We start from the raw sequence: 12968 nt of genomic DNA, 5'->3' as shown, positions 1-12968 counted from the left end.
GTCGTGACTGACAGCCGCCTGCCTCAGGCGTTTCCCTGTGGATCAGCCACCATTTACTCCACATCGACCACCTTGTAGCTTCAATTCTCGTCCAGCAGTCACTCGCTGTTACCCGTACCTCCCCAAAACGTTTTACAAAAACAGCATTCACAATTCGTAAAGATCGTATTTTGTACATTCAATAAAAAAAATTAATAAAAATATTTACATGAATAGAACTGTTACACTAATACGATACAAAATTCTTGTAGTCTGCTGAAAGACTTTATAATTAATGCTTACTTTAAAGAATAGTGACTTAACCTATGGGCCAATTGTTAATACCAGGGTTGTGTAATTATGGATTCATTAAGATAAAGAAAATAGTATATGTATTCCCAACTATGGCCTACGCGTCACTGGAGCATACTCACAACTACTGGCTTCAATCTCGCCCTCTATTTCTGTTTCGGGATAGGACCAAGTATTTCAATTGACTCATCCTGCTGTTGATCTGAATCTCTGCGCCTCCAGCTCGTGTCGTACTGGCGGGTACCGTTTTGTCTCTGCAAGTTAATCTGCCGTCCTGAATTTTGTCTCCCATAGTCCTGCCTCCAGGATGTTCCATCGCGTTCATTCCTCCTGTCATTGTGGTTGTGGTTGTTGTTGTTGTTGCGTGGTGCTCCACGAAAGTCGCCATTATAATGGTTATGTTGCCCTTTCCTTCGATCATGTGCCACTTCTTCTTGAAAAATTAGCTCCAACTCGCGCAAAAGGCTTCTGAATGTTTCAATATTCGATCCGTACTTTCCTACCAGAGCTTGCTGCTAGTTGCTTGGCAGTTTCGCGAAACAGAACTTAATTATTTCAGCATCACTATATGACACATCAAGAAACTGATTCTTTTGAATTAAAGCCTCAAAGAGCTTCGTAGGGCTCTTGTATCCTGACGCCTCAAGATCTGTACACAAAATTATTTCATGTTTTATATGATCTCGCATTTCGCGCGACCAATACGTTCCGAGAAACGCGTCGGTGAATTCTTGGTACTTTCGGCATGCACCTGCAACACCGCGCATTTTCTCAGCTGCCGTACCCCCGATGTGCCCGCAGATAAATTCTAATTTTGCTGTCAATGGCCAAGATATTGGTAGCGTGTTAGAAAATTATGACAGCCAAATTTTTGGGTGAAATGAGCCTCTATTTTCCCGGAAATTTTGGAATTTGAGCAACGATAAAAAGTGTTTGTAATCAGACTTTGGCTCCTCTTGCATATTTCAATTGGTTCTAGTATCAAACGCACCCGTCCGTTCGACGCGAGCTGACATCTCCTGGTGCAGCTGTGACAACATAGTTCTGCCCCACAATGATACTGGAACTGAGCGTTGTGGGCCGCCGTCCGGTGCCACACTTTCATGTCTTCCGCTCGTCGCCTCTGGACGCGATGTACCAATTTGCACTTGGCGTTCTAGGCGTGCTACACGTTCTTCTACGCTTTCGCACCTTTGGGTGGTACCCGCAACGCGTTCTTCAACGCTTTCCATTCTTTGCGTTGTGCTCGCAAGTGCTTCCTTCCCCTGGCCTTTATTGCATCAATTCCTCCGCATTGACGTGTCCAATTCGCCTAGCGATTCTTGCACGGTTATTTGCGAGTTTTGCCAATTTTCTGGCGACAGCTGCTGCAGCCCTTGCCAACTCTGCTTCCTTCTTGGCTTCAACGGCCCTTTTCTTCGCCTCGACACTCGTCTTACCGACCTCCGCTATCTCATTCTTCTCTTCGTTCACAACCGCAAGTACTTTATTCTCTACTTCATCCATTGTCTTTTCTAGGCTCTGCTTTATGTCCTTTACCACCCCCACATTCTCTAATAATAAATCCTTCGGCTGACTAGGTCAGTCTTCACCAATTGATGATGTTATTCTAGACACTTGAGCACTGTTATACTGTCGAGGACGAATTTCCCTCAGTATGTTCTCATCTGTGTTGTTATTTATAGCCGGCCGGTGTGGCCGTGCGGTCTAGGCGCTTCAGTCTGGAACCGCGTGACCGCTCCGGTCGCAGGTTCGAATCCTGCCTCGGGCATGGATGTGTGTAATGTCCTTAGGTTAGTTAGGTTTAAGTAGCTCTAAGTTCTAGGGGACTGATGACCACAGATGTTAAGTCCCATAGTGCTCAGAGCCATTTGAACCATTTGTTATTTATATAAACAAGAGCCTCCACGTGCATGTTCACTTCTACCTCCCCTTCTTTCTCACTGATTTCACCGTTCAGATACTCCTGTTCTCGGTCTGCCTCCGATTCGCGTCTAACGTCTGTGTTCCACACCTCCCGTCCCGTAGGAAAACTCAACAATTCTTCATCTGGCTTAACCCCGTTACTACCCTGATCCTGCTCCATCGTGTGCAGTCTATTTATTTGAGATGCGTTCGACAACAGTTGCGCTCTGCTACGAGTGAACATTCATTCACGGAACATCAACAACAACAAAAATATGACAGCGAAATCCCCATATAACAGTTGACACAAAAATTGCACTAATCCACTACTATTACTTAAAAAAAGAATTTAACCCACAAGTACTAATGTTGATAAAACAACCCCTCCAAAGCTGGCCGGAGTGGTCGTGCGGTTCTAGGCGCTACAGTCTGGAACCGAGAGACCGCTACGGTCGCAGGTTTGAATCCAGCCTCGGGCATGGATGTGTGTGATGTCCTTAGGTTAGTTACGTTTAATTAGTTCTAAGTTCTAGGCGACTGATGACCTCAGAAGTTAAGTCGCATAGTGCTTAGAGCCAGCCAATCCTTCCAAAATAACTACAACGCTGAAGCAACGCTGTCAGCTTCAACGGAATGTGATGTGGTACAGAACCCACACACATCAACCAACACTCATAAAATAAAACAACATGAAATTATTAAATAAATAAATGAACAAAATCAATGGCTATTACATGCGCGATGCTAAATATTTCTATCGCGAAATCTAATTACAGCAACGGAAATTAATTATGGTGTTTTTGTTTAATCAGAAAATGTTACCGATCAAGTCCTGCCAGCGTCTCAGCAGTCACAGGAATGAGCCAAGGTAAAGGTCGCCATATTATGCAAGGTGCTGGGGTGGAGAAGAGTTTGTACCTCATTAATTCAGACGAATCTTGCATGGGAACGAGACATGCACTCGACCCCCTCCTTATCTACCAGCTAATTAATTATGCGCACAATTGTAACGGAAGGAAATGATGGTGCACCATGCTAGTTGGTAAAATAAAGAGTGCACACTCACAATAATTTAATAAAAATCGCAACCTACTCAAAAAAAGAGAACTTTATCATAAGAAACAACAGGAAATGGGATTCTGTCTATATCTACGAAACGATATACGGATTAAATGTCACAATGAGATTTGTTATATATCAGAACATAAATGCACATGATTGTCGACACACACAGTAGGTTACAGGATAGGGTATACTGAAATATTATGAGAATAAGAGTTGGCTCGAGAACAAGGGGCTCCTACTCTCTAAGATGCAATAACTTGACGATAATGACTGGAGGTCCTAATGCCGGCCTAAGTGGCCGTGCGGTTCTAAGCGCTGCAGTCTGGAACCGCGAGACCCCTACGGTCGCAGGTTCGAATCCTGCCTCGGGCATGGATGTGTGTGATGTCCTTAGGTTCGTTAGGTTTAACTAGTTCTAAGTTCTAGGGGACTAACGACCTCAGAAGTTGAGTCCCTTAGTGCTCAGAGCCATTTGAACCATTTTTGAGGTCCTAATGAATCAAGTATTATATCTCCCGACTATATAGCAGTATGGCAATTAGTAGGGAGACCTCAAATGGGATCACATGGAGAAACAAGCAAGGTGGACTTGTAGCAAAGCGTACGCGCGTGCTGCTGAGGGATTCAGTATAAAACTGATAAGGTCCTACAATGGCGGAGCCGCAAAATACTGTACCAGTACTGAAATCTGCAGCACGTTGTCGGTAGGCAGCGTCCTGATGATGTAGGCGCCGACTTCTGCCATGCAGCAACTCTTGGTCAACCCCTGGCTGCGAAGGCTGTCCGAGAATTCTAAGTTCTTCAGAAAACGAGCGACCAAGTCGCAAGACCGTCCGACTCTGAGGAAGATCAGATCCCGAATCCCCTGCCCGCACAATGCAAGAGCGAAGCCAACATTGCTCTACTCCCTACTCTTCTCGAAAACTGCGAATTAGCATTTACTTATGATTCGAAAATTCCCCCACACTGTCTCGTAACATCATTCGCGCCAATAGCGACCGTTCTCTCCAATTTCGAGCAGGGTTTTATGATGTCAACTACCCTCACTTTAAGTTGACCAATCATGCCTCCATTATTCAGCTGAGGGCACTGAATGTGCCGTTTGACTGGCTACAAAAACAACCTGCCTAGACCACCGGCCATCCGGCGCCAGACAGTCGCACCCAGCAGGGCACAGTCCATAAGTATTCTCAGAATCATGAGGACTATGCAGTCAGTCAATCCCAGGAATCTTCGTTCCGGACGCGCCGGAGCGGTAAACACATAAACTGCGGCGACACTCTGACATCTCGCAGGTCGTTTCGCCCTGCATACAATAGGCGAAACTCGACCGATGTCAGTCGTTCCACCAGGCGCTTAAGCCTATTGTGCGAACCCCTCAGAATTCAGGGAAGTGCAGCCCCCAACCGGAAGTGCTGTGTGCAGCGTCCTCCGATGCGTGTCTGGCACAGGCCACCCAGGGAAGTAACCCAACATGTTTAGCAATCAAGTGAAAAGTATTTTTTGAGCTCTCAGTGCAAGTTCTCTCATTACAATAACCTCATTCGGTCTGTTACTACCGTGCAATGACATATAACATTAATAAAATTGATGAAAATGAGAGGAGACGTGCAAAAGAGGGCATGGACCCTCTCTACTACACCAGCATAAGTTCAAATCATCAAATTACATACTCTGTTAACAAATCTTAGAAACATTACAAAAATGAAATATCTAACTAGTCTTTTTATCAGTCAGTTTACGTACATTGTGTGGTCACTTCACAATTATAAATTATCAGCCATCTCATCTATACTAACAAGCTGGCAAAACAAAAATCATAATTATTTAACACCTTTACCTTGGTTCCACGAAGACTTCTGCTTCCATGTTCAACAATACTGACATACCTACGTTAATCTAACACTTCGCGTATTCACAGAGCACACCACAAAAACTGCCTACTCCTCGTTATTTCGCTCACAGACAGCTACCTACAACTGTGAGCCAAACGCTCTCTTACTCCAACACACTTTGACCAGAAACAGTATCTTTGGCTCTGCGGTAGTGCACAATCAGCGATCCTCTTTATAAAGCCTATCAGAGATATACATCATAGCTTCAGTGTAGTTTACATCAACATCCTTATCATATTCGTGCGTCACATACAAGTATGCCCCAGTAGACTCCTTTCAAGGGCTAAAACGGAATGGAACCTTCTTAACAATCAGTTTAGATAATTGATTCGCCAATCTAGGGCAAGTAGATGGAACCGTAGGTCACAAGGACTTGACCCACGTAACCCCTCTCTCTTTTGGAATAAATTCAAGAGAATCATGGGCAAAACCGTCACCTCTGAACTGGCTTTACAAATCGATGACCACATCACAGCAGAGGAAGAGGGCTGAAATATTCCTCAGTTTACTGGGAAAAATACACGATCATCCGTAGGGTCTTCAATATGACGTCAACCACGAGAAAATTATTACAAGGAACTTCATTCACTTCTATACACAAGTACCAACCCAGCCGATTACCCACTATTGAAACAATTAACAGGATTCGAGATAGCCTCTGCCATACCAAGCAGAAAAACTCCGGCTCCTCGACATAACGGCAAAGGACAATTTCATCTCAAACTACTTCTACCTCAAGGATTCACTGAAACAATAAAACCTTTATTTAATGCTGCATTAACTCAAAAAACTGTACCATCCCAACGAAAACATGAACATTTTAGAATGATACCGAAACCTGGCAAACTCAAAAAACAAACCTGACTCAAACAGACCGATCACATCACTTCCAATAGGTGGCAAAATCTTTGAAGCAATAATTAACAACAGACTGCAACAGTTTCCAGAAGACAACAGCATTATACCACATGAACGAGCTGACTTCAGAAACAGTAACGCTACCAATGATCCATTACATAAGACTAACTAGCGAAGCAGCAGAAGCCTGCAACTTAACACATGATAATGCTGCTGCCTCTTTCTCGATATCGAACACGCCTTCGACAAGGCATGACATGCGGGACTTCATCGCGAAATGCTAAAATACGACTTCCCACCTGAAATATCACAATTAATAGCTAACCTAACTGGAAATAGAAATGTATCAATTAGGGATCAAAAATTTTCTACTTCATAGCCCAACCGGGAATCCGGCAGGGTGCAGTCATCTCCTCATTGATGTACCGAGACCCAGGAGGTGGAATGAAGACATAAATGGCTCTGAACACTATGGGACTTGACTTCTGAGGTCATCAGTCCCCTAGAACTTAGAACTACTTAAACCTAACTAACCTAAGGACATCACACACATTCATGCCCGAGACAGGATTCGAACCTGCGACCGTAGCGGTCGCGCGGTTCCAGGCTGCAGCGCCTAGAACCGCTCGGCCACTCCGGCCGGCGAATGAAGACATAGCTCCGTAAGCAGATAACTGGTGTCATGCGCCCTCCTTCAATGCAATCATTGAACCAGCCAACAGCTACATCAGTAAACTTGTAAAGTGCCTCAGTAAACAGAGGATCCGACCTGATCCAACGAAAAGTCAACTCATCATATTCAGACAGAAATCTTACTAACCGCCAACAACAGGATCCCTACAAACTAAACATTCGGCTTTGGGGACAAGAAGTTACGTCAAACCAAATGTCAAATGTATTAGAATCTTCTAGATGAATTCTTAAACTGACAAAAAACACGATTAAAAAGATTAAACGAGTTGAAAGCCAGATGGTACTTTGGAACACAGTGTTCACCGAAAGCCATCCCACACAGATCGGTATCTGCAGTCTAAGAGTTGTCATCCTCCACACCGACGCAGTGGCGTCCTTAGGACTTTCGTGCGGAGAGCATAAGCCATTTCCGACGCGGACAGAACCCAATAACTTGGGCATTTGATGGCTGTTTTTAAGGAAAATGGATACTCCGAGAAGCAGATTCGTCGGGCTATGGAGTTTGGACCATCTCTGGAGGTGCATGAACAGGAACATAGATCGACTGCCTTTTTTCCTTATGCTGGAGGCATATCGTTTAAGACTGGACGAATTTTAAGGAATTTTAACATTAAGGGTGTTTTCCGCCCACCTTCTAAGATTACGGCACTACTCGGTTCTGTGAAAGATGATTTGGTGCTTAGGAAACCCGATGTATACAAAATTCCGTGTCAATGTGGGAAGACTTACATTGGCCATTCGATTCGCAGAGTTCATGACAGGTGTGTGGAACATCGCCTTCATATGTAGCTACAAGAGCCGGAAAAATCGGCAGTAGCAAAACACTGCGTAAATGAGGGACACAGTATGAAATTTGATGAAACAGTGGTAGTTGCCAACATTTCCCATTTTTGGAACAGTGTCTATAAAGATGCGATTGAAATTAGGTTGGCGAATAATTTAATCAGCAGAGACAATGGGTTTCCTCTTAGCAAGACATGGAATCCTTTATTATCCCACATCAAAATTGAAAGTTCTTCGGTGCGGTCCCGAGTGCCATACATCGTTGCCAGTAGTGTTCTACAAAGGGCGGTGCCACCTCCCTTTCTTGGAGGGCAGCAACCGTGATGGTCAGCGCATGCGCCGTGTACTGAACTGTGGCCTATATAGGACGTCGATTTACAACCTGGCGTCAGTTCTCAGCGGGACTCTTCAGCAGAAGAAGCATTCTCCTGAAGACGGCGACCAGTTGGATCTCCGAAATATCAAGTCAAGTTGATTTTAGGATCCGGCAGCAAACCCGAAGAGACTTTCAATGTCTTTACTAGTATTTAGTGAAATGATGCGTTACGTGTGTCTACTGTCACACTGTGTGAGGCGAGGAAATCTTTTGTGAGTGTAAGCCAAATTTGTTTTTGTATATGAAGCTTAAAACAACGATGAAATTTTCAAAACGAGAAGTTCATTATGTATGCAAGATGCAGAGAAAATTAAAGCTTCCCCTGTTTTTAATGTGAATATAACCCTGGCATGTGTAAATTGTCAAGTGTAAAATAATAGAAGTATCTACTTTTACATGCGAAATTCTCGTGTACTGCTGACGACCTTTCCTCGAAATTTATTTGCAATCCCAAATTTTCTTTGCCTTTCATTTTCATGCCTTTTATGAAAAAATTAGTAAATAAAATGTGTTAAGCATTATTTTTTGTAGCGTAAGTAACGTGACGACCCAAAAATGAAAACAGAGCGTTCCGCGTAAGGAGACGAACCCACGACCTTCGGATGACAGCGCTGTACCATTTCCCCTGGGCCAACCACCGTCTGGCAGCTATGCTACCGTAAACGACTCATGCCTCACCCGACCCTTGCTAAAAATGTGTTTTTTTTTTCCAAACACATAAGTAACTGGAACTCCCACTCCTCTCGCTTTCATTTCTGGCCAAGCATTGCATACACCATAAATTCTGACGAAATCGATGATGACGAATGGACGCTGTCTCCTCGTAAGTTCAAGCGGCCAGGAATCGCGTGATAACTATAGCAGGGAGATGCTTGCAAGTGCTTTGCGGCCAAACTAATGAAATACCCCTTTTAGGTGTATACGTGCGGCTGCCCGTGAAAGCGGCCGGGATTATTGAAATTTCTCGGTCCGAGGAATGACCAACAGCCAGTAATCAGATATCCGGATGCCGCGTCAGGTCGACTGCCCCGTGTGGCATATAAACGAGCGATCGAGAGTAATGAGGGCAGGAGTCTAGAAAGCTGTGGAATGCGACCCAGGGCAAGGCAGAGCGGAGGATGATGGAAGCCCACGGTGGCCTGCTCGCCCGGAAGCGACGGCCAGTCGTGAGTCGGGGAGGGTAACGGGTCACCTGCTGCGGGGGCCTCCAGAGTACGCATCCTGCCCGTGCCGCGCCGTTGCGACTCTTCCAGAGACCTACTTGTCTCACGGCGAGGCAAGTGACCTACGCGTATTCTGCCCGCATTTAATCCACTTTAACTGCCCGCGCCATACACTGCAACGTATCGCCGAAGAAGTCCACGGCAGCTACCCACATCTCTCTCTCTCTCTAATAAGCAGTCGTTAGGCCGGTTGGCAGTGGCTCGCTGTCCTTCTCGCTGGTCCGCCTTTCAGCTCGTACTATGAAGAACAATTATTATCTTCCATCATTTGTTTAATGTACTCCACTCTGGGTCTTCCGTTGTAATTTCTGCGTTCTATTGCTCTCTCAATTATACTTTTCAATAGACTGTCGTGTCGGCGTATAAGGCCTATGAGCTGACTCCTTCTTCTTTTTAGGAGTTTCATTCAGCAGCTTTTCTCTTTTGCCCTGATGGAAACTTACTCACTCGCGATTTTTTCTCTCCAGCTGATTTTCATCATTCTTCTGTTGTACGATGTATGAAATGCAGAGAGTCTCCTCTCCTCTCTCACCCCTATCGTCGCAGCTTCGCTGCCGAATGTTGAAATGTTACATACGTAGGTCTTTAGAATTTGTTTCCTCACGTCAAGATTTATATTCTTTGTAGAGAACATATTATTCTTCTTATTTAAATAATTCTGCGTACTATCTCCATGTAATTTCTTCCATCACTCGTGATTTTACTTCCCGGGTAATTAAACTTGCTCACTTCCTCAAGTGTTTCATTTTTCAACTTAACCAAAAATGGTTCAAATGGCTCTGAGCACAATGGGACTTGACATCTAAGGTCATCAGTCCCCTAGAACTTAGAACTACTTAAACCTAACTAACCTAAGGACATCACACACATCCATGCCCGAGGCAGGATTCGAACCTGCGACCGCAGCGGCCACGCGGTTCCAAACTGAAGCGCCTAGAACCGCTCGGCCACTCCGGGCGGCTCAACGTTACCGCTGACTTGCCTTCTTAGGTTCTGCTGCACACTAGAACCCTTGTCTTGTATATGTTTATGGATTAGGTGGAGATCGACTAGTAGTAGATTGGACAATGCCGGGCAATTAGCTCGTAGAAAACAGAAGAAAAAGGGTTATAATAAAGTGCTGAGAACACATTCCTTTCCAAGAGCTTTCTTCTTTTTTATAATTTCACTTTCCATCTTTACACTTTGAGCGCAGAAAACTCATTGATAACTCACTGAAGTCAAATTTATTAGCTATATCGTATTCTATTTACAAGATTTGACAGTCAGCTTCACCTATGCTCGGCCTTTAATTTGCTGAATCTGCGTTAAAGTTGTAATAAATATCCTCAGAGCCGTTTAGACGTTTGGATAAGTATCTCGAAACCCATAATTCGAAAAAAAGTAAAATATCCGAATTGTAATCCGTGTCAGTGATCTTCTTTAGCTCTTTCTACTGGCATTTGAGGTCAGGTATGTTCGTTAGCTAGCTCTGCTGTGTGACCACCCGCCAACAACCTGAATAACCACCTTCTGAAGCTCGGACCGCTGCTAGATGTGCAGGAAGAGAATCAGTGAGGTTCTGGAAGGTATCGACAGGTGTGTGGAGGCATGCCGACTCCACTGCCGTGGAGAATCCACGGCGCGAACAGTCCGGTCGAAATGGTCCTACAGATTCTCGATTGGTTTTAAATCCGCGGTGTTTGGTGGTAGAGGAATTCGGTAAGCTCGTCGTGGTGCTCTTCGAATCACGCACGTAGAGTGAGAGTTGTGTGACCCGTTGCTTTGTCCTGCTGGTAAATGCCATCGTGCAGAGGAAAAACAAACTGCATGAAGGGGTCGACATGGTCCCCAAGGATAGATACATAACTTGTGCTGAGCCGTTGTGGCTTCCAGAATGACGAAATCACCCACAGAATGCCACGAAAACAGTCCCCAGACCACAATGCTCCCTCATCTGGCCTGGACCCTTCAGACGATTGGTGCAAGCTTTGCTTTCAGACTTTTTGTGCATTAGACGCCAACGGCCATGTGTTCGGTGGGGCATAAAACGTGATTCATCTGGAAAGAGCACCTATCGTCACTCAGTGGACGTTCAGTTGCGATACTGGCGTGCAAATTCTAGCCTTCGTGTCGCCGGTGAACAGCAGTCATCATGGATGCATGAATCAGCGCCTGCTGCAGAGGCCCACACGAGGCTACAGTCACTGAACGCTCGTTGAGGAAATACTGTTTGTAGCCCCTTGGTTCATCTGGACGGTCATTTTCATGTCCATTCGCCCATACACATCTTCGCAGCCATCGTTCGTCCCTCTCATCTATAGCTAGTGGTATACCAATGTTGCCTCGGTGCCGACTGTGAATAGCGGCATTTGTCATGCGTGGTATATGTTAACGAGGGCGGCGCGTGAGCAGTTTACAAACTTAGTCGCCTCGGAAATATGTCCACCCTTGGCCTGGAAGCAGTAGTAATGGTCTGTTGGACGTCTAATAGAACGCTCCTTTTCCACTTTAACACCGCTGTTGTCAGGGTTCTCCTTGTACACTTTGTATACCCTTCAGTGCTAGTGCTGCCATCTGCCGACTGTGAGTGGTTACTATTTGTTGACGGTGACCATAGACAGTGGTCACATTAATGTTCGTGGATCGTGTAGGTAAATTACATCCTCTGCTGCATGCTACCACCTGGCAGAAGTCTCTCAATAACTAATTTTTCAAACAAGTAGCCAGAAAAAGTTGTATGACGTTTCAGGAAAACCTCGAACAAAATACTGTATTTCATCTATTTTAAAGGTTTCATTTACGTTACACTATACTCGAATTTGAGGATATCTGACTGAGGACAAAAAAGGATGTTACATTCTGCTCGATTCGAAACTTCTTCGTCAAATCTCAGAGCGGATGGCTGCATTCATCTCAGTGACTATTGTGACGTCTTTCTTACCATAATTCGTTTCAAATAACTCCATGGATTAAAATCTAGGTCGAATTACTCTTCCGACAGACAGAACCTACTGCTCTAAAAAGATACATTCCAACCATCCACACGATACGTGGTACAGCCAGATACCAGCAGTGCATTGGGATATTCCTCCCTTGCTATCTTTTGGAACTTTCGAGGCCTGAAACTATGTTAAATTCCCGCTGGTCTTCTTTCAGTTCTCTCAGCCACATGTGGTAATGTCAAACTTGAGTACCCATGTCCTCTAGTTTATCTGTTAAACCAGAACTACTAATATTTCCGAAAATAAACTTTGCATCGACTGGCTTTGGATACTTCGTTGTCTTCCAGGTGGCACTTGATGCTGAGGAGAGATGCCGCAGCGCACAGCAGCGGTGAGTCAGCCCTTAGTTCACGATTGGCCCAGAAATACGCTCGTGTTTTTCTCGTTTCGGAACGGGCTGCGAGAGTTCAGCGAATCGAATATGATGTACGGCAGCGCGGTTCCTATCTATTACTGCCTGGCTTCTGGACCAATATCTTCGATCCAGAGTAACGGAAACTGCGTCATACTTTAGAATTCTCTAGACCAGAGTATCTGAGTAGTCATATCAATTGTAAATTTATTTGGAAACTATACTGCAGCAGAAATTAGATTAAATCTACATTATCTACATTTCTGCCGTGTGTGTTCTTCATGTAACCACACTCGATTTCCAATGTCTTGCAGTGTGTGTTACTGGTAGCGGAGAATTTTTAATGAGATCTTTTTTAATTCAGCAGAATGTTTCAGTCATTAATCAAGCGACTACGGTGACCCCACACTGATAGTACGATGTCTTCTATGAATCATTTTAGACTAAGCATAGCGAGTTTACAATTTGTAATATTTGGTGGTATCACAACGGACATTTTCAGAACGACTTACTGTGGACTCTTACTTTGCTAACCTCGTATTT

Source organism: Schistocerca nitens, chromosome 4 (assembly GCF_023898315.1).
Source record: "Schistocerca nitens isolate TAMUIC-IGC-003100 chromosome 4, iqSchNite1.1, whole genome shotgun sequence".
In the NCBI taxonomy this organism is placed as follows: domain Eukaryota; kingdom Metazoa; phylum Arthropoda; class Insecta; order Orthoptera; family Acrididae; genus Schistocerca; species Schistocerca nitens.
Note: the sequence above shows the minus strand (reverse complement) of the source record.